This window comes from Passer domesticus, chromosome 4 (assembly GCF_036417665.1).
Source record: "Passer domesticus isolate bPasDom1 chromosome 4, bPasDom1.hap1, whole genome shotgun sequence".
In the NCBI taxonomy this organism is placed as follows: Eukaryota; Metazoa; Chordata; class Aves; order Passeriformes; family Passeridae; genus Passer; species Passer domesticus.
The window spans coordinates 53,013,772-53,037,128 of record NC_087477.1 but is presented as its reverse complement, the minus strand read 5'-3'; positions in this window follow the sequence as shown (position 1 = coordinate 53,037,128).

Genomic DNA, 23,357 nt, shown 5'->3' with positions numbered 1-23,357 from the left:
AGTGAGAACAAGGGCACTGCATAAGAGAGGACTTGGTTGTCTTTGTCCTTGTTTCCTGAGGTGATATCCCTTTATTCTAAAGTTCATACCTGATTCATTCTGATCACCATTTAAGAAAGAGCTTAGCTTTAAGCACATGCATGAGTAATACTGAATTTGCCAAATTGAATTTATTTGGTCTTAAACAGAGATGATTTCCCAGCTCTAGTCCCAAGTCTCTAAAGTAACAAACAGCTCACAGAAGTCTGTCCATACCTAAGTCACGCACTGCTCAAACCACAAAGCTCAAGTGACAGCATTGTAGAAATACAGGTACATATTCCATAGGCAGCAATTCATTTTTTTTCTTTCTATTTTATCACCAGTAACTAAAACTGACTGAACTTATCAAAGACTTGGTGAAGCTAACCTTCTACGAACTACACCCCTCTCATATAGATCCCTTTCTACGTGCTGATACTACAGTTTGACTACTAGAACAAGAAAGCAAAGACAAAACTGCCCAAAACATGGCTTGGCTATTATGTTTCAATTATTTTTCCATACTGTTTCTTTAGAAAACATTCAGGAAATTTAACATTTTGATGATGCACTTTCATCCTAGAAGGAAGAGAGGCAAGCAATGAATTGTATTTCAAATTTGTAATTCCAACTATGAAATCAATATAGAGAATATTAACATAGAGGGAAAAAATCCCACTATTTTTCCTGAAATGGTTCCTGAAGGTACAATATTCAGTTCTTGCTGATGCACAAAAAAATGTCTTTCCTTCAGACCTGACCCCCTCCACTTACTTAAATATTTGGTTTAGACTCTTCAAAGCCATGCATGTTCACTTATGTTGCTATGCTACCAGTGTAATACATATGGTTACCAAGGCAACAGGTAATAGCCTTGTGTGTATGTGTAACATGTCAATAATATCAACACTCTGAGCATCATGTTAATATATAAACTATCAACTTACCTGGAAAAAATCCAGTTTTAGACTATTATTCAATTTTTCAAGTGTCAAATACTTTATGTTCAGATGTTTTGGTAATCCTTTGATAATGAATTTTTTAATTCTAAAACTTTGCCATTGCAAATTGTCTGTGCCATATTTGGGCTATAACTAGATACGTTTCAGTAAGTGCTGCTCTCAGTACTAGAAAATCAAGATATCAGTTCGCAGTGCAAAGTATTCATGGAAGTGCTGAGTGAGGAGCAGTTTATGTATTAAGACCAGTGATTTATGGCATACCTTCAAGATTCTTAATCCCTGTAATCCACATTTTTGGAGAGAAGAAAGCAATCTATTAGTTTCACTATTACCTCTTTGAGCCATTACAGTGCTCTGGACAAAACTCTGCTAAAAGAAATTTCAAAAAGGCATGCCAGGTGCCCACCAAAGCTGCTTGGTCAGTCCCCTCCTCATCTGGGCAGGGGAGAGAAAATATAACAAAAGGTTCATGGGTCGGTATAAGGGCAGGGAGGGATTATCCATTGATTATGGTCATGGGAAAAACAGACTTCATTACCAATCAAATCAGATTAGAATAATGATGAACAAACCCAAGTCTTAACAACTCTTCCCCCACCTCTTCCTTCTTCCCAGGCCAAACATCTCTACCTCTCTCTGTCAGTGGCACAGGGGTTGGGGAAATTACTGCAGTTCCCTTACGACATAATCTTGTCATCTTGAGATCATCTAGTGCAACCTCACCAAACACATTTTTCCAGGTATATGAAAACATGTCATGTACAGCAACAACCAGGTCTTGTACAATTTTGGCTTGCACTTCTGGAAATAAACTGCTTAAAATAATACCAAAGTTCTGAGCCTTGAGCAAGTAGAAAGATGGGAGTGACATAACACCATGAACATGTGGATCTGTACATGCATCCTTATCTCCATGGAATAATGAATTTCTTTCCCATGGTTAAGAAAGAAAGGTCAACTGTCAACTTTGTACAACTACAAAATGACTGCCTGAGTCTCCAGGGAGATTCAGCAAATATGGGGCAATCAGGGATGAGAGAAGAGTGTGAAAACACCTTCCTTCTCAACGCAAACATGAAGAGAGGCTTCTGAAGGCCCATCAATTTGGCAGGCTCTCACTACAAGAAGTTTTAAGGTAATCACTAGGGAATTATTGGCAGATCTTTCAGAACTGCAGAATGAAATGGGAATGGAGAAAGAATTTGATGACAGTATAGAAAAATAAAATCTATAAATGTTCTAAACCAGATGTTCATTAATTTGCAGAAGGGGCACATTTTCCACTCCTTTAATGAAAGCTTATTTATTACAAGTCTCCTTAGAAATATTTTTGAAAAGAGGAAAGGTATCTGACTTGATCATAAGCATCTCCAAGAAGTGATATTTTATTTGTCACTGCAGATTTGGGTTATTTACACATTTCATTACATACTGAAAATAAAGAATACACTACCAGGACAGAATTGTAGCATAAATGGCTGTTTGGAAAAACAGCAATTCCAGGGAGAAAGATAAATACTCAGGATATCTCTGAATTATGAACTATGTGTTCAATTCTTAATTATACTGAAAGATGTCTGAAAACTCATCTCACTTTCATCTATAAATTTCAGGATTGCCTTCAAAAAAATTTGCCCAGCCTCTAAAATATTCCATTTGACAAAGGCATTAAATAAATCACCATCTAGAATTTAGTTCTTGATCCATCTGCTCCAGGAACACAGTTTGAGACAGCTGCAAATTCTGCTCATAGATGATCTATTCCCTCTTATTTTTGAGACTGCTTTTCACATACCTGAGAAACATACTGATGTCTAAAGGACAGCAAAAGTAGCAGATCAACAGAAAAAGGCTGTTGTCAGCTCTGACAAAAATTACCCCAAATTTTGAAGATTCTGTCTGGCAGAAGCGTAAGTGAATAATGTTTCACTCATTAGTACTACATTCATCAAGTAATTTAAATGCCACAGGTGGGCTCAGTGCTTTCCAACGCATATGTGAAAAAATCAGTAAGTCTCCACAGAAACAAGCAAGCATTAAACTACGCAATTTTACCTTCCAGATTAATTTTTGGATGTTATATATAAATAGAAGGAAAGGACGCTCTTTACAATTGTGAAGTAAAATGATTATTATAATCAACATATCCAGTGGATGTGACATTAACAAGAATATCTTAAAGAGTTTGTTTATAATTTAAATAAACCCAGTGTTGCTTTAAATTAACCAGGTGGCAATCTTCAAGCTGTGCTGCAGACACCATAGAATTCACAACAAAAACAAGGATGTGTTTTCGATACAATTCCCCAGCTTTGGATCTCATTTCAGTTCAGCAAGCAGAGAACAATTTCAGAATGAATTAGCAGTGCCTGCATGCATTCTTTAGTTAAAAAGGAAATTACTAAGAGGACAGAGTTTTAACAGGTTTATTTAGGTTGACAGTAGCCAGTGAATTTCTGGAGCAAATTGCTACAATTTCCATTTAGTTTTGTTGATGTGCTATTCCATGGCCTTCTGACTTTTACAGACTTTCTCTGCTAAAATGATACAGGTGTTTAACCACAGGTAGTGAGCCCCAATATGCTCTGCCTTATGAAAGGGATAATTATCTTTTGATCAGTAAGTGAACACAGGCATAACTTAATTACTTAACTTAAAAATTCAACTAAGTTATGGGATTAACTAGGTGGAAATATCTTAAATCTTCTGCAGTCTAATTAATTTTAAAGCAACTGAATGAAAAGATGTAGAACCATTTTTGCATTAACAAAAGCGCACGAAGTTTTCAATTCCCTTTGCCTTACTCCCCCTCCCTTTAAACTCCTCTTGCGCTTTCAGAAACCCCTTTTGAAAGAGTAGATGTGATTCCAGCTCTACTAAGGTAATATTTGTCTATTCTTTACGCCAAGGCATCAAATTTGAAAATATTTTTATTTCAATTTACCTAGAAGCTGTCCTGTTCGGTTTTTTTCCCAAAAGCCATGCTGTTCTTCACAATACAGAGGACGTAAGCAGGAGCTTGTACTAGTATATTAAACAGCATCAAGACATTTGGCCACAATTACCCACATTATTTAATTGTTAATATACACTTTGGAATTATTTTGGACCATGAAAATGCTTGGGCACGGTTCAAGGAAAAGCAGATCTGGTGGTTCTTACCAACACCCAATTTGGACTATGCTATCCTGCATTGAAGCAGAGAGGAAAAAATAGTGCTAACTACCTGCAGGGCTAAGGAACAGTCTCTCCATAAAATTAGTCACAAAACTTACATGCCTTGATATAAAAATCCAGTCTTCCCTACAGCAGGGAAGTCCCCAGGGGACTGAGACTGTCTTTCAGTAAACAATCAAGACAAGCAAAAGAACTGCAAAACTCAAAAACTCACATCCTATAGAAGCCTCCAATTCCCTAAAAAAAAAAAAAAAAGGAACCAAATCCCTATCACCTAGTGACTGGAAAGTCAACTTGGGGTGCTCTTTGCATCCTGAAACAGCAGCCAGGAGATTCTGCAGCCCCAGGAGGTAGCAGACCAATGAGTACAAAGGGACACCCGGCCTTGGGCAGGATCTCTGATTCCCCCTCTAATCTCCTCTTAGAAAAATAACCAAATCCCTGCAGATTATTCAAGTCAAGAAGGTTTTCCTTTAAGCCCATTGTACCATACCAAAAAGAATGTCAAAAAGCCATTTAGAAATGTGAATCTGACCCAGAATTCTAGATTTCAGGGCATTTGGCTGAGAGAAAGGAATCCCAAGGCTCTGCTCAGTTGATCAGTTAACTTCAAGCTCTCCACTGATGCAAAACATGGAAGCATTTCCTGTCCCAGGGAATTTTCTGTCACCCTCCTCTTGTGTGATACTTGGGAAGTCCCCTGTCTTGTTCAATCTAGATTATTCAGGCACAGAGTCTCCTTTCTTCCTCCTGATTCTTTGATCACAAAAGAATATCATTCAAAATATCATTTCAGGAAAGTGAGACACAAGACCTCACTTCTGCCAAGAAAAGAAGGAATTAGGCATGAGGCTATTGTCCTCAAGAGCACCAACACACCAGCCCACCTTGGTGCCAGTTTCTAAGAGCACAAAGCTGACCTGTCGCCATGATATTTTCTTGAAAAATCCTTTTGCCAGGATTTTTCTTCTATTCTAGCTGAGAAGCCTCAGAAAAGAAATGTAAACAATTAACTATCTGATGGCTGTGGAATGTGGTCTGGACATTGTTTGCCAACAGGTGCTGCATCTTTCATTGGTTCATGTGAGTTGTTTCTACTTAATAACCAATCAAAGATGCAGCTGCGTCAGACTCTGGATCTTTTGTTATCATTTCTCTCCTGTCCTTTCTAGCCTTCTGAAGGATCCTTTTCTCTCTATTATTTTTAGTATAGTTTTTAGTATATCATTTTAATATAATATATATCAAAATATAATAAACCAGCCTTCTGAAACATGGAGTCAAGATTCTCATCTCTTCCCTCATCCTGGCACCCTTGAACACAACCATACTGACCCTCACAAGAGTACTCCAGGCTGCACACACAGCCTTTCCATCTCTGTCCTGACAGCCTAACAGGGTGGGGAAGAGAGGCATAGGAGAGGCACAGCTGAGCAAAGTGATGCAGCTGTGTATCTGCCTCATGGGGCTGCCCACCCCCAGGAGATGGCTCCCAAGTGGCTCCGTGAGCAAAATCTAGACTCGTTTCAAACTCATCCCTTTCATGCCTTCCTTCACTCTTCTGCTCTTCAGAGATTTGCAAGCTGCTCACAATGATCAATCCATTGCATGGCTTCTGTTTTCCTTTGGGAAAAGTGTAACTGTCTTGCCTTGCACTCCTCTCAGTACATAACTGTTCTTCATCCCTCACTAAAGCAGTCTCCAACTTTCCTTAAGTTGTAGGAAATCAAAGTATTCCCATGAGGGAGTGGGGTAGGATGGGACGACAGGTGCCCAGAGCACAGACATGTTGGATTAGACTACCTAGGGTGGTGAAACAGGGACAAAGCCCTTTGGTGCAGTGAGGATGCAATCTGTGCCTTCAAATCCCTAAAACTCTGCTGCCTGAGTGTCCCTCCTCTATTTCATGGTCTTGCATAGGAACAGCATCAGCAATAAGTAATATCTGACCTTGCTGGCAGTGCAAACTACAGAGAGAGCAGCTGAAACAGCTCCATATTTTCACCTCTTGTACGGACTGTTGAGGTAGTGACAAAAGCTCCCTGGAGGAGAAAGAAAAACCACTTCAGTGAAAACCATATTTTCAAGGTCAGTGACAAAGTTCCAGAATATTATGTTATGAAAACAAAGTGAAAAATAAAGATGTAGCAATATGTACAATTCAGTCTGTGTCAACAAGAGCAAAACTCTTTATTGAAATCTATAACGAGGGGGTTAATAAGCTCTACAAAATGCTACGTACTTTTCATCTGGATGCAGCATTTGAAAGTTTCAGAGCGAAATAGCACCCTGGAAGGTGTTCCTGAAAAATTCCTTAAAGCAAGGAGAAAAAAAACCTTTCAGCTTAGTTAGTTGTTGCATGGCCTGAACTACTGCAACCAGCATGTTTCCTTAAGCATTACCCAAGAAGCAGCCAAGCACTCCTCAAGTCTATGTGCTAGTCACTGTAGGTCTATGTGGCACCTGGGCTCAACCTTATTTTGAATCTAGAGATCCAGAGAAAAAAACTGCAGTAAGTCACTTCCACAGTGTTATAGATAAGCTTTGATTAGTTTGTCTGTAGGTAACCAGCACAAATAGCATAATACAAGCATGACAGTCATGAACCAGACAAACTATACAAGTTTACATCATGATGTACAAACTCATTTTTGTAGAGCATTTTTAAATATCCTAAGTATGATGCTTAAGAGTATAGAATTTTTTTCTTAGTGACTTTTTATTGTTGTTCAAAATACAGGAATAATCAGAGACAAAACAAGCATTCAGAGATATTTGAGAACTGCTCCCACCTTCTGAGCTAGAGCTATGTAATTTGCTTTTCAAAGTACTCTGATCAGATTTCTGAGTTCAGTTTATATGAAACAATAACAGCAAACCAAATACTGTAACTATTTGCTTTGCTGAAAGGGGCTTAAGGTTGCATTGGAGGTTGTAAGAAACACAAAGAAGAAGAAGATAAAGAAAATTGTTTGTGTTTTAAAATAAACCAGGAATGGTCACAGAGCAATAAATGGCACAAAAAGCAATATGTCAAAAAGGGGACTGAAAAAGAAATGCCAACAGAACTACACTTACACTATATGTCCCCTTAGCACAAAGATAAAAAGCAAAGACTGAACTTGACAAGACTGAAAATAAATTTGACAGTCTTAGACAAGAAATGTAAGATGACCTTGGCTGCACTGACTTGAGTAAGCAGATGTAGACAGATGGCCAAAAGAAAAAATATCTGAGTACTTTCAAGTATAAAATATTCCTGGGACTGGAGAGACAATTTTGCTGTTTATAAATGGGGTCTGAAGAGTCAAACTAGATGTCGCAATGTAAAAAATGCCAAACATACTCTTCAGAAACAATCAAAAATATCACAGTGTAACCACAAAAATATCTGGCACTGGGTAGAAAATATCCAGTCATAATAACAGCAATTCAGATGAAACAAAAAGAAATAGAGCACATGTTCCTTGCCCTTCCTTGGTACAATAGTAAAGAGGATGTATTTGGATGATAGTGGGAATTTTCTCATGTATCTCTATCTGCAGTCGAAGTAATGCAGAAAGAGCATGAATCTATCTAATAATGTTATCACTTAATAGCATCCAAAGTCATTATGTATTAAATTTTAGAAAAAGAAATTGATCCTGAATAAAGTAGATTAATTGTTAGCAATTTGGATTGAAGGGATCTCTCTCTTGGATCTCTATTCTAGATGTCCTCAGCTAAAAGGTAGATGAACAGTTTGGTCGAATCTCTCCATAAAATTTTCTTAGGCCTCGCCTTGCAATGGTCGATGGTTTTGTTAAGCAGGGCTGTAAGCCGTGCTCTCTTTGGAAGCTGCAGGCACACTCAAGTGCTCCTTCTGTGTGTTTCCTTGCTGTGCCAGTAACATGCTCATCACCAAGCCTGTTTGAGTTTCAAAGACCCTCAGTGGCAGAGCCTTTCATGTACCCCAGGTTTTCTGCAGATATTTAGATCAGCTTCAAGACAGATGGAGGTACAAACATTATCCCACTGCCCACAGGTGTGCAGGCTTCAAATCAATTTGAAATCATGACTTCTATTTTTCTCCTGTTTACCAAAAACTGCAGAGGGTTTTTTGTGCTGGAGAAATATTTCACTTATGCCTTTCAATTATTAATTAGAAATCTGCAAATATGAGAGGATAATTTTTGATATTTTGGTTTGCAGGTCTTCCCTCTACAGTAGCGAGCCCTCACAATTAATCATTCATTATACTCTGCTCATTCAGAGTCTGTGGATGATGTGCCATTATAGTTAAGGTTTTCTTTCCTCAAGAGTGACTTGCATTGTTAAAAATATGCAGGAGGAAAACAAAATTAATTGATATTTCATCTTGCATGTTGTGCTTGTTATTTTGGAAAAAAAAAATTACTTCAGGAGTTGCATAGTGTGCAAGTATCTTAAACTCAATAAAAGCCCAACAGCATCTCAAATAATTTTGCTTTTTCTTTCTTAAAAACACCAGAGAATTTGTTTCAGGTTGCCCTAGAAAATATCAAATTACTTTTCAGTAGAAGACCATAAGTGACTTTTAGACTGGCTCTTTCCTTAGATTAACTTGCAATCCAACTTTGCATCATTCTTACGTATCAAATACGTCATCAGTCCACAGTTTTATTTCTACAGTTCTGTATTAAAACTACTTTCAATGTGTTTTCCATTTAAAAAGCTGTTTTTCGTGGTCTAAGTAAGACTTCAAATGTATTTTGCATTATAATTCTAGAACTATACATTAATCATTGTTGAAATTATTATGGCCAACTACAATTTTCTAATTCTAAGTGCTGTGAAAATTCATAGCCTGCATATGACTAAAAGAAAATAATGTCTTCAAATGCCAAACTGCTGAAGGGTTCTTGCCAACATTCTTCACAGTTCTACCAGATGGTATGTTCTAATTTCTGTTACAGAAAAATGCCCTTAAGAACTTTAAAGCACCTGGGTAAGGATTACTAGAATGTAGTGTTGGTAGCATGGTAAATGACTTTTGCTTTTCCCGTAACTTTTAAGACTGTGGAAAATTAACTGGGGTACAAACGCATGCCTACACCAGCAAACAGTGAGGGTGAGTGTTAGTGGTAGTTAGGACATGAACAGAGATGGACAAACACCAACCACAGAGCCTATTCCAAACAACAACTAAGTTAAAACAGTTAAATTCTGTAGTTCGTTGCAGGTTTGACATCTAATTCTGGTGACAAGATATATGATTGTACCATAGAAACATTCTGACTGAAATATCACAAACCCAGGTTTCTGCCTCGTGTTTCTTTTCAGGGGAATGAGAAGAAGAAGAAGCAATGGAGAATGAGAAGGGGAGAAAACAGCTATGATGTCAGCTTCCTGTCCAGAGCATAAAAGATCTTCTATCCTGATCTGAACATAACATTTGCAGTCTAAGAGAAAAGTGACAATAGAAGTCAAAAACAATGCCACACGTCTGTAAGTCATTGAATATTACTGCTGTTAATTCAACATGCATCTCTTGTATGTATATTGAAAATTAAAAAATAAAAATCATATTTCAGTGTTCTGGCAAACTCTCAAGCTTCTTAGAGAAAAGGCAGTGAGGATTGGAAGCAGTTTGTTTCTTGGTTCTTAAGAGAAAATAACAGCCCTGCTTGTTAGGTCTAAAAGCTCTCTCTAAAACTCTGCTTTTTATAATTTTACATTTACATATTGATGAAAACACATGTAATGTAAGTTTAAAAACTCTTGTCATTATTTTCGTAGTTATATTCATTTGTTTCATCCACGACCAGAACTTGCAAATAAATATACTTGTGCTTTGAATTCACAGATTAGAATCTAGATACTGCTCATTTGAATCTCTGTTGTTAATACATTTGAAATTACTTCTGGTCTAAAGAGGAGCCCTTTCTATAGATCAAAAGCCTGAATAAATTTACAAGTTCAGAGGTAACAACTTCCTACCCAGCAGCCATTCTCACTCTTCTGCATTTTTGCTAGCAAATCAAGTTCAAAACACATCCAACATCATCAATTTCTCAAAACACATGACTGTTTCTTGAAGACATCTGAACATAAAAGCTGAATGCTGTAATCAATGGCATAGGGTGAATGATACCACAGTGAAACTCCCAACTGTCTGTGACTTACATTCCTAATGGTTGGGCTAATTTCTCTATGACAAGTGGTATGAGCAATTACACCTAAGAGAAAAAAAATAATTTCCTTGCATCCCGTAAAATAGATTTTCAAAGCATAAAACTTATTTTGGTCACACTTTGTTTTAAGATCTGCTGTCAGACTTTGATATGGTGAATGGTTTTGTCTGGCAAAAATTTTGTTTAAAAATGATCTGTTAAAACCAATTATTGTTATCTAATACAAAACATCACTCTTCAGGGCATTAGCCAACCAAGTCACTTTAAATAGGAATAAATTCTCACTATCAGATTTCTGTTTTCTTCAGCTAAAAATCCAGATCCTACTCTTTGCTCAAGAGAGTGTATCAAATGGAGACATCACTTGTAAATACCTGTCTCTTAGACAAATGTGTGATAGGTTTGTCAAAATTCATATGTTTACTTTAGATTAACTTCTTTCTAGCATAATTGAGGCAATGAAATCTGGAGTAGAATTAATTTGTGTATTTATATGTATTTAATTGTCACGTCTTTACGGAATCAATGTTGCATTTTTTACTAGAATGAGAAAGCAGGAGGAATGTGCTTACTGAAAGTCAATTAAATTTTTCAATAATTATTAAAAATCACAGTAAGTAAATTATGCATACTTTAAGCTACCTCTACTAGGAATCATCATAATTTTGAGTTACAACTGTAGTGATACCCACAATGTACAATATCTCTTCCTACAGCATCTGAAAGGCAAAAATATGTAAAGATATATAAAATAACACAGAAAATAAAACTCAAAGGAAAAACTTAATCACCTAACAACATTTCCCAGATGCATACACAATAGACTAAACCATCTCATCTGCCAGATTTACACAAAATGTGGTAATTAAGATCTGTGCCAATCATGTGGGAGAAAACTGACTGCTTCACATACACACAGCCCTTACACATACACACAGCTTGCTCTCCATAATATTCCACTGAGAAAACTGAGCTGTTGAAAAGATTCATTCTGTAGTGAATATTTACAACTCAAAATAGGGGCAGAAAGACTCCTAAGAATTGGACTGACTCCATTTGCACCATCAGAGGCTTTACAATCAATCTCCTGTTTCTTAAAGTTTCTTTCCATTTTGTGAACCTCTGAAAAGACCAGAAAGTGACATTTACTTGAAACATCTAAGTGGCTCCTCCATGAGTCATTCTGCAAATTACTTTTTCCTTCAGCCTGTCTAGGATACAGAGCTCTAAGTTCCAGAAGTGAAATACAAGGGAATAATCAGCTGCATTTCCCATCATTATGATGCTGACCTTCATTGCACTTTCTAAGAGAGATCTGATTCAGTGATTCCAACTCTGTTTTACTGAGCATTCAGCCAGTGCAATACACTAAAATGTATTTCCTCTCATAAGAAATTAGTCCATTTTTTCTGTCTTCCATTCCAAAGTTGTGTGGTATTCAGTTGCTTATTTTTAGCACTTAATACTAGAACAAAGAGAAAATGAACTACACGGTGCTACCAGGACCTAAGTGTCTCCATCCACTCAGGAAGTACAGCAGATGTACTCTATTGTCATCCTTTGCCTTGTACAACATACTCTCACTTATTCATTCACCAGAATTAAAGGCTATTAATATTTTTATTCTTTTTTCATCATCTGAATCTTACCAGATAAAAAAGTATTCCTTTGAAGACAGAATAAAATTTCCTCTCTGTGGTCAGAACCATGCAATTTTGTATATTTAATATCTAAATTATTAGAGTTGAGCTCATTTTCAATTCTACACAAAAGAAAAAAAAATCTGTAACATTAATACTTGTTATTCACCTTTTAAAAAAGTTCTCATTTATTATATCCATAAAAACATAGAGGGTTCTGCCTCATTTTGAAGATTTATTTTTTTTAAAAAGGAAAAGCATGTTTAAAGAACAGTATTTTTTACTGATTTTTTTTCTAATACAAAAGATTTTATATTTCCCCAATAAGCATCTACAAAACCCACCCCCAACTCTTTTTTGTATTTACCTCTTCTTCTTCCCAGCTTTTTCTCTTTTCCTTTTTCTTCTACTCTTTTGGGGTAAATTTTACTGATCAGATTCTGCTTTGATTTAAACTTTGGTTGGCCTTGCCACCTTTTAATCAGGATAGAGAGCATCAGCAATGCCATTCCAAAAATTCTGCTGGGAACAGTCTGCAGTGCAAAGTGACTTGTGCTGAATAAAATCCATCCGCTGGAGAAGTGAAAGGTGTAAAAAATCATCCCCCCTTTTTTTTCTTCATGCAGCAATAGCAGATTTTACACTGAAAATCAGCAGCAAATAGCTCATGTCCTTTGGACTGGATGCAGCAATCATTCAGACATCTGCTTAACCTTAAACGCACGGTTATTCAATAGAGCACTTTACCTAAATTGATTTCTCACTGTCCCACTCTTGCATAAATATTCTTAGCTATTTGAGATAAATTCCAAGTGCATGTATCAGTTCTGCCTGCAATTCCATGTACTTCACTTTTTGGGAGCCCTCATTACTTGCCACACTCTAACAGCAAAATTACAAAATAGAACAACTTGCCATTTTATATTGCCACCTATGAATTAATTATTATTAATTATATGAATTAATTATAAATAATATATATACACACTTTAATTTAATTAATTGTACACTTTAATTATAGTTGCTTTAGGGGTTCTAATCATTCAAGTCAACACGCACAGTCTTAGTTGTTACACACATTCTGTTACACACTAAGGGAAAGTCTTCCTTAGAACTTTATGAATTTCAGAGTGTTCATAGCAGAAATTACCTGAAGTGCTAAATGTGTCATTGTTAAATCCTTTGTGCCTTCGTGTATTGTGCTTATAACTGAAAAAACAGCATGATGCTTCTTCATGGAGGAGGTTTCAGTCAATTCTCATGCAGGAAAAAGAGGCAGCACCATAACACTTTCCATTCTTTTTTGCTTTGGTGTAGGGACAAAAAATGTCCTGGCTAGAAAGTAATGCATTCTGCCAGTTTTTGTCAGCGTTAGATTATATACTGAAAATACTTTTATCTTCCCAGCAAAATATCACTTTTGGTTTCCTCTCTAATATCCAGCAAGAAGCACTCTGGCCACCTGGGGATCAAATCAAGTAGCTTCTTTTTCCAGAAGGTAAACTAAAGCTGGTTTTAGACCATGCAAAGCTTAAAAATAGTCAGATAAAACAAGAATTTCAAAACGTCAAGCCTAAGGTTTCTCTTGATCCTGGCTTTACATCAGCTTTGTCTGCTAGACCCTGTACATTTTGTTGCAAATCCTTCCATTTCCTTTGATCCACACCTCTCTCTATTCAGCTGGAAATCAGATATCTATTTGACCTGGTGTTACAGTGAACAAGTCAACAAAAAGAGCTCTGTTCCCCCAGGTAAAATCCTGAGTCAAAATCCCAGCTCTGGTAGATGGTAGGATTACACCTCTAGCATGATCATCTTTCCCTTGTCACGGAAGAAATCCTGCAGACAATGGTTCCATGTTTTCAAGTCCTTCCTAATACTTTCAACTGTGTTAAAACATACTTCCTTTATTACTTTTTGTGTAACATTATTTCCAGACAGTGAACAGCAATCCAGATGCAGTCAATATGCAATTTTGTATTATTTAACATAAATATTACTAACAGGGCATAGTAGCACAAAGATGTCCTCAAAGGTTAGGGCTCTCTCCTCTCTGTTTCAAAGCTGAGAGTGTAGTAGCAAGGAATAAAATGGAGCAGAAGTCTTCTGAATCCAAAGTCTTAGAGAGTAGATGAGAACAAGCATCTGATGCAACAAGGAGAAGGTCAGAGACCTTTGTGCTTTGAGCTCTGCCGCTCCCAAAGGTCTAAGCTGCATTCACTTTGAAACTGAACTGTGTGGTCAGTCCTGAAAGCAACTGGACTGAAAAGTGTGAGGGTAGTCCAGACAATTTTAGATTTGCTAGGCTGAGTGGCTAAGAGTCTTAACATTTATTTTTCCTAAAATCTCCAGGTTATGGCTTCTCAAGACTGCTAAAGCAAAAGATGTGAGGTTCACTTTTTCCTCTCTTTTGCTATGCCATCAGAAAAATTAAATATGCAATGAGACAGAATCTGGTACTCGATCTAAAATCCAGTAAAAGAAACAATGAATGTTTTAACATTCACCTTTCCTCTCCAAAAAAGCTGTACTGTAAAACTAGTATTACAAGTCTCTCTCAAAAATAGAGCACTTCTTTATCCACACTGCTACATGTGCCTGAGAAAATGTGTTATTTACTCAGTCCCAACACAAGGCAGTCCAAGTAGCAGCCACTTTGCTCCCTAGTGTAGCAGTTGAGACAGGCTGAGTCCAAATGAGTAAGATGGTAGTTCCTCTGCTCTTAACACTTCAGTTGTGCCTGTGACGCATGAAATAAATCTGAAGCCTTTTCAGCAGACTATGAACAGAATCAGGATTTTCCAAATTAACACAAGATGTTGGGGTTTTTTCCCAACAGAGAAAACAAAAATTCTTATTAAAAAATGAAGTGCTTTTTCTGTTCAAATAATAACTAAAGACTTCACAGATTACAAAACTTGGTATTATACTAAATGCATGATTCCCAGGGAATTAAAACTGATCATCAAAGAGATCTGAAGATGAGACAGTTTAAGGTGAATGCATTTATAAAGCTTGCGAAAAATAGCACCATGTTTCCTTCACCTGAGGAAAACACTGAAAATAATTATTTGAGACTGTTAGAACAAAGCTCCCTCAGTTTCATCAGAACTTACAAATTCTGGAGACTTTAGTGTCTAAATGCCAGCAGGAATGTTTATAATTTTATTAATACTGAGATTGAAACCAAGCAGGAACATCACAAGCCAAATACGTAAGATGAGTGAAATCTTACCCTGAATTCCCCCCCTGTTTATTGTCAATACCTCTCTAAGCTTGATTCATTAGAATAGAACACTTGCACAAAAACCAGTGGGGGGTAACGATGTAACCAAATATCTGAGTGCAGTGCTGTTAGCTATTCAAGCTCAGAGATAACAAAGTAAAATGCATAGAAGGTCAGATCACAAGCAAGAGCCTTAATCAAGTTTTCCAATTCTTCCCTGCAGTATGTTTTGGTTTTTTTTTTTTTATGTAGCATATGCCTGAGGAGACAGAGAAAGCCCTACTCGATAATTGTCTAATGATATGGGAGCAATTCCAAGAAGATCAGATCTCTGCTCCTCTCTGTTCTGTGAAAGGTCAGCAGCTTCTCAGCAACTTATCTTTTTGGCTCCCTTATTTAGTGAAAAATGGTCAACATGAAAATGAAACATATTTAATTCACCAAATAGACTTGCTTTGAAGTTTGACCTGAATAATCTTTTAAGTTTGGTTCATCTGCCAAGGAATAAAAACAATTATTCATACAGCTTTACTGTTGTCACTCTAATGCATGATTAACTTTCCAAAAATAAAAATCGAGTATTTTTTCCCTCAGTTCTGCAGACCTGACATAACCTCCACATTTCATGAGAAACATGCATGTCTTTAAATCCTGAATGGTTCCCAGGATAATAAGTTACATCTGTTTTACACAGTGACTAAGCCTTATAAATAACAGCTTCTGCCCAGTGAAGAAACCAAAGTGTCAGCTAGCAGAACAACCTTCAGACAATAGTCACCACTAAGGATAAAAGCTCTTGTGCTGACAAAAACATAACACCACTGAGGAGCCTAGAGAGACACTTAGCAAGTGAAGTTCCTGCTTACTTATGCAGGTAGTAGGGAATGTTCTGCTTTGCAGGCATCTGAACAGGGCAATTTAGCACCATGTATAAGTGCCCCGGTGCCAAATAAGCACAAAAACAAAACAGAGCAAGAGCACTGTTGCATTAGGACTATGTAGAATCCAGGCTAATAAGCCTTTCTATGAGCTGAGCTAATTTACTCTGGAAGAACACTAAATTGCTTCTGGACCCCCCTGGGGCTTGTGCAGCACACTTGGCAGCCCATGGCACCACCTGGACATGCCAGCTCATACAGATCCTGGCTCAGGGATCACTTACAGGAACACAGCTCTCAGCCCTCTCCTGTGATACAGCAGAGCTTTCAAAAGTCATTTTGTTAACACCACTTTATGGCCCTGGAGGTAGACTGGAGAAGATATCCTGCAGAGAGAAGCTCTGGCCTTACGAAAGAGAGAGGAGAACTACTCTCCAGCTTGAATAGTGCCAGCCTTTCCCTTTCCTTGGTGTGAGCCCTGAGCTGTTCTACTGAGCATCAGCTACTTTTAGAATCATAGGACTTTACCTCTGAGTTCACTCCTGATGGAATTTTTTGCTTAATATGTATGGATCACCTCAGCTATGTCTGAAGTTCTCTGACCCTCAGGGTTAAGAGTCCATGACATCCATTTCATTTTTGCAACATAGCAAGGCTGGTTTTGAGACAGGAAAGAAAGGGATAATTCTTCAAAGAAACTGCAAGTCAAAGGTAGATGAGGAGAATGTAAATGTTGCCCTGGCTGAAATAAAGCTGGGACAGTCAAGCTGTTATCTGCAGTTTTCAAAAAAGTGCCAGGATAACCACAAATGGTGGTAAATCCTTACTGTGCTTCCTTGGACTTTGAACATTAATCAGCAAACTATAATTTGCGCTGCCATTCTTTCATTTTCTTTCTGTATTATATATTTTTGTATATTACCTTTTAGTGCTGATGTACTGAATGGCCCTTTGAATTTAATCTATTTTTTTAAAGTATTGGGGTTTTGTGCTTATGGAATAAAGTCCAAAAGCTAAGAATACTTCATTTTCTCCTCTTGCTTGTTTTATTGTATATTTGCATGCTTCAACTGCCAAAACATGTTTAACTCTCTCAGTCCATCCCTGTTTTTTCTCATCAGTTTTTTTGGGGTGGTTTGTTTGGTTTTTTTCATGAGGTCTTTCATCAATCTTCCGCTGAGTCACAAATTAGAGTCTTTTTCTGTGGTTTAAAATTGCCATGGAAGGTCCAGCCTTTGTACCCGTACTGCTTAACACCATAGTTCAGTTTCTTCTAACTCCTTTTCTGATGTCAAAGAAGTCTTCTGACCTCCCATTTTATCTTCAAAAAACAATTATTCCAGCAGATACTTAATGAATCATCTTACACAAAGATTTTTGCTATGAAGTTTGCTTTCTTTGTACACTTACACCATAGGGGGAAAGCAACTTAACCCTTCTGATGGAAAGAACATTTCTGAAATCACAAAAAATGCTCTTTGAGGTGAGGGTGCTGGTGCCAGGAGAAAAAAGTACTGATAAATAAAAGCAGGCAAAAATGAAAGGTTATTTAATGTGGTTATTTAGGCTTGTATTCTTAAAACTCCATTCAATATACAGTGAAGATAATCCATCAGAGACCACAATGGCTGAAGAATCCTATTTATCAAATAAAAAATTGAGACCTCATGGATGCATTTAGAACCTGACTTTCCACCTGGTGTGAAGGTTTTTCCTTTTTGTATAAGTCAGCTGCCCACAGTGTCCCCATCTGCACCTTGGGTGAGAGCTGCTCTCACGTGGGCTGTGAGATAACCAGCCAGCCTCACCCCACCAATGGCTAGCTGCTTCAAGGTATGGACTCCAGAATTTTTTGGTATTTAAATCAGACCTGTTGTGATTGAAAAGTCAGGATTTCTTGTTACTGCTTAGAAGCCTTCTGATATGCACACCTGAGCTTGCTGAGAAAGTGACTTTTTACATGGGCAGATAGTGAGAGCACAAGAAGAAACATTTTTAAACTTATAGAGAGGGGTATACTAGATATTAGAAAGAAATTCTTTACAAAGAGAGTATTGAAGCACAGGTTGCCCAGAGAAGTTGTGGATGCCCCACCCCTGGAAGTGTTCAAGGCCAGGTTGGATCAGGTTTTGAGCAATGTGAGCTAGGGGAAGGTGTCCCTAAACATTGGGGATTGGACAAGGTGATCTTTAAGGCCCCTTCCAACCCAAACCATTCTATGGTTTTATGATTATGATGCAAACAGAAAAATAAACATTCAGGTGATCCTGGAAACTTGCCAATGTGCATTTGAAGAAAGAGCTGAATGGCATTTTCAAAATTTCAAGTGTTTTCTACTCTTCCCTTGAATGCCTCCATAACCTGAAGTAAATCTCCATTTGCTTTATATTCCACTGAAAAAATCTTCCTTTGGGCAAAAGGGAATGCAACACACATGGAGATTCAAAATATATTGCCAGTACAGCTAATATTTTTATAGCTTAACAATCCATATTGTCCAATTAACACAGAAAACCTTCATTAATAATACAGGAAAAATTTCTTTAGAAAGAAAATATCTCTTCCAACTACATACCCTTTTTCTCTGGTGTGTGCTTGCCCTTCCTATGTTCCCTTGCATCCAGAGGTCGAGGTTTCAGGCTTCCCTGTGAGGTTTCTGCTAGGTGGAGGGATATTGTACATACTGCATTCAATCCTTCACTGAGAGAAGTATGATGTTGTTGCAGGATATCCCAAAGATCCTCTTGAAATTATCTTTTTATGTGTTTTATCATGGTGTGTTTCTCCTTGCTTCCCTGTCAAGTTTAAGCAATGCTCCCCCAGCCCTGCTACCCCAGCATTCTGTTTGTTTCACCATGGCCCTCTTTGACCTTTACCACACACAGTTTCCCATCATTCCAGCCAAAACCAGGTCAGGCAGCAGTCCCTGACCCCTCCACAGGGTTAAACCAAGCCCCCACAGCTCAGGCTGAGGCACAGACAAGTAAGTGCTGGGTCCCTGCACAACCAGGTCAGCACAAAGCCTGGTGTTTTCTCATGATAGTGGCAAAATCACATCAAGCAAGACAGCACAATCAACTCACATTTTTATATTAGTAATTAGTTTAGGCTATTTTATAGGCCTTGAGTCTTCTAAAGAAAAACAACTTATCTTGAAGCAGAAGAAAACTAAGCCCATAATAAAAATTGTGGTTTTTTTCAGGAGAATGAAAGGGCTGAGCCAGTTAAAGAACAGGCATACAAAATAAATATGAAAATATTCAAAAATACATATGTATTATAGAAAAAAAAAACCAAACCCCATTATTTTTTATTGCTGTTCATGATCATAGGGAGCAATTGGAAGGTCCAGTCCACCACAAGAGCAAGGCAGGACCTGTTATACCAAGGCCAGTTACCACCTACCCCTAAATACTTCCAGTGATGGAATTTCCATAACACCCTCAGCTGCCCCCTACCCACTACTTCATTCTCTTTACCCAAACAGATTTTTTTCAGCATCCTTCTTAGTACACCTTGAGGTTACATGTTCTTTAATCCACAATAATAACAATAACTCTAAATCTTTGTTTTGGTCACTGATGCACAGAAAGAACATCTCTTTCCTCCTGCCTGAGTGCTCCAAGATTTACTAAGATCAACAGCCACTTTCAAGTGTTAGAGCTGTAGTAGAAGACTAAGATACTATTTATTCTACTGCTCAAGAACCTGTAGTACCTGGGACACTGTTCCACATGGTTCCCTTTGGCTGCGTTCAGAGGTAATGCTGGAGAGTAATAATTCAGATTATCATCTCTTCCCAATTCTGAGCAATTTATTCATTTCAGACAATCTTGCTACAGGTTTTTCCAGATATGAAAATCTCACAAAGGAATTTTTAACAGATGGATATGATTCTGGCTGTAGGAACAATTCATATATTATTAAAGTACAGGCTAAATTTGTTTTAAGCTTATAAGTCACAGTAGTGAGGGCCAGGCTCACACACAGCTCCCCAAGCCAGTTCCCCCAACTCTGTCTCCCAAGCTCCCTGATTCAGGGCCAGACAACTGCACTGTGCCCAAGGTGGCCGGTAGCCAATCCACCCAGAGAGAGCAGATGTGCTCAGGGCCCTGGCTGTGTCCTTGAGTGGGTTTATTCCTATTTATTAATATGTGAAATGTGGGGTTCCATAGGCAGGAGCTGTGGTCAAAAGGCTTTTGTTTAACTTGATTTGGTCGGCCTTCATATCCTAGAGTCTTTTAACATTCCTGTGCCATGAAGAAATATGGAGCTAAACATACCTGCTGCCTTTGAATTCTACAAATGAAGATGGAAATTTAATTATCTATTATTACTTATCAGCTATAGAAATAAAAATATCTTCTTAGATGTTCATTTTCTCATCATAGCCATCAAACACAAGACAAATTAAAGCTTAAGCGCCACCTAGTGACAAGCTACTGAAAGTTATTTTAGAATGCATTAAAAAGCTTCTCTTTTCCCCTGGAATTTTAGTGAAAGTTAAAGAAATCAGAGGTTTACTGAGAGCCATAAAAAACTTCCTGGTAATAAGAACAATAAATATCCTGTAAATAAATATAAAACCTCTTTTCCCATTTCTTTTTTGTGTTTACAATAATTCTACTGCTCATACCAGTCCATCCTGCCAATCATAAAGTTTTAAAATCTTTGAAGTCCAAAGTTTTGGGTTGTATGGACTTATCAGGTATTAATCATATACATGTTTCATTAATTGTTCATCCTGTTTCTTCCAACAAATAGAGTTCAGAAAATTAGTTACATTCAGACAATATTATGGCATCAAGTCATCTGCCAAAACAACCAACTCCTAGGACACCCCAAAGAGAGGAGCAGCTCCTTTGTCCTTCTCCTTCTACAGTTTCACTCTGTGCCCCACGGGATGACACTGCTCCTCCCTCCTTCCCCAGTGACACTGAGTGATATGTGGAGTTATGGTATGAGCTGTTCCCTACTCAACATGTTGGGCTCAAGGTCAAAACCAAAATGTTCATGCCTAAAGTTCTTAAACAGTGAACCATGAACAGAAAAATGGAATCACAGCACAGAAACATAGAAGTTTCAGATATGTTATGGGTGGGGTTTCCTCAAGAAGCACTTTTCCCTTGGCAGCACTCAACAAACAGGAATCATTCAAAAAATGATGCGGTATTAGGGATGGGCAACACAGTAAACTTCAGGAAGGCTTCATCACCCAATAACACTCCATAACAGATATTTGCTTAGATCTCTTGTGATAATTAAAACCATACCATTCTCCAAATTCCTGCAATGACTTTGGGACAAAAATAAGCAAAGTGGTTATTGGGAGACAGAATCTACCAGACGGTACAGTCAGTGGAAATGGAGTGAAAGTACAGCTATGAGTCTGACAATTGAATCTGGTGTCTCATTGTAGAGCAGCAAATCACAGCAGAGTTGTGTGATAATAAGCTCAGGTCAGACCACAGTACAATCATGTTAGGGCAATGCTGCACTTCAGATGATTTCACACTTCCTAGCACAGAAAGAATTCCTGTATCATACATTATTTAATTTTCAGGTCCTGGGGTACAGTTTTGTGGACCCAGAAAGGATGTCTAGGTGTTCCATCACATTTTCAGTTCCACGCACCCAGATGAGTATCTATTGTTTAGCCCGGTCTTTCTTGAAGTTGCATTGACACTTGATTTTTTTGTTCCAACTCACTTTAACTTTGATTTAGTTCCTATCAACTCCTCTTAAACTTTTGCATGCCCTGTGCATGCAGTTCTCTTCCTTTGGTATCATTACTCCCCCACAAATAAACCAGCTAACAAAAATATGGGAACTGACTCAGTATTTGCTAAGATCACATTGTGATGGGAAAAGAGTATTAGAAGAGTAACTGCAGAAAAATTTTTGAAAATAAGAAAAAACAAACACAAAAAATCCCAACCAAATAAACAAAAACAAAACCAAACCCCATCACAATACCAAGGAAATCCCAAATTCCACTGCATAAGGCATGAAAAAATTTCTTGTAGCATTCAACAATCCACAGTAATTCCAACATATCTGTACATATCTATAATGTAATTTACAACACAAAGACCACAGGAAAAACAGTCAATTTACTACTCCAGGAAATCCTTCACTATAAATATTTAGTATTGCATATCTTCTATAATTGCTCAGAGGCAAAATAATGTTGCCTCCTATTTGAAGTAGAAATGCAATTTGCATGTATTTAAATGCAGATATTTCACTTTTAAAAAAAGCACCTAACAATGAACCCTCCATACATACAGGAAATTATGCAGAGAATTAGAATTCACAGTTCTCATACTATGAGGAGTGCCATTGTGAATTATTCTAATTCCATACAGTTTGCTGATTTTCAGCATCAGAGATTCATTTTTCATTAGAGCAGAATAATAATTTTTCACAGACCAAATTAAACTTACACAAGGAGCTTATACCAAATTGTTCCACTCCCCTCTGCTGGGAAAGCAGAGGAAATGGACTTACTAGGTGATCTCTCTAGATCTTCACTGCAAGGATTTTGAATTCTCCCAGCAAGAAGAAATGAGAGGCTTTATGTCTTCTTGTTCACAGCTCAGGTCACTTTCATGAAGTCATATTTCAAACTCAGACATTAGGAAAAGCACCAGCAGTGGAAGGAAACACTGCATTGCCAGTTTAATGGGAAACGGGGTTTTTTCCTTTGCAATTCTATTTAAATGATTACACAGAAAGCTATTACAAGTTAAAATTTGAGTCTACTTGAACAGCAAAAGAATATGCCTTTACTTTATGCTTAACTAATTGTTCGCCATACTGTCACAGCATATATGAAGTGTTTCATCTGTACCTGACAAGTTTGAAAATTTCTGGGATCAGGGATCTTGTTTGTACAAAAAAAATAAGGCCAGACTAATGCTGCCATTCGATACATCAACAATGGCACTTGCCCCTACCAAAATTTCTACATCTCTAAGTAACATTATGAGATTTATTGACTTTCAGGACAACCAGAGACACTTGACATTAATCAGAATAACAACTAAAGCACTGATGTTTATCTTCTGCTCCAACATGAACAGAGGAAGATTTAAAGTATAAGACCAGGATTTTCTTTAATGAGATTGAGATAGGTTTTTGGTTGTCAGCTTTTTAAAAATCACTTTTCCCCAGGGAGGTAGATTAGAAGGGAGAATAAACAAAGGTCATAAACTGCCTCTCATTTCGTGCAAGTCACCTATTGATAGCAGATAGCCCAAGCAGAATAACACTTAATAACACCAATATACTTCTATCTA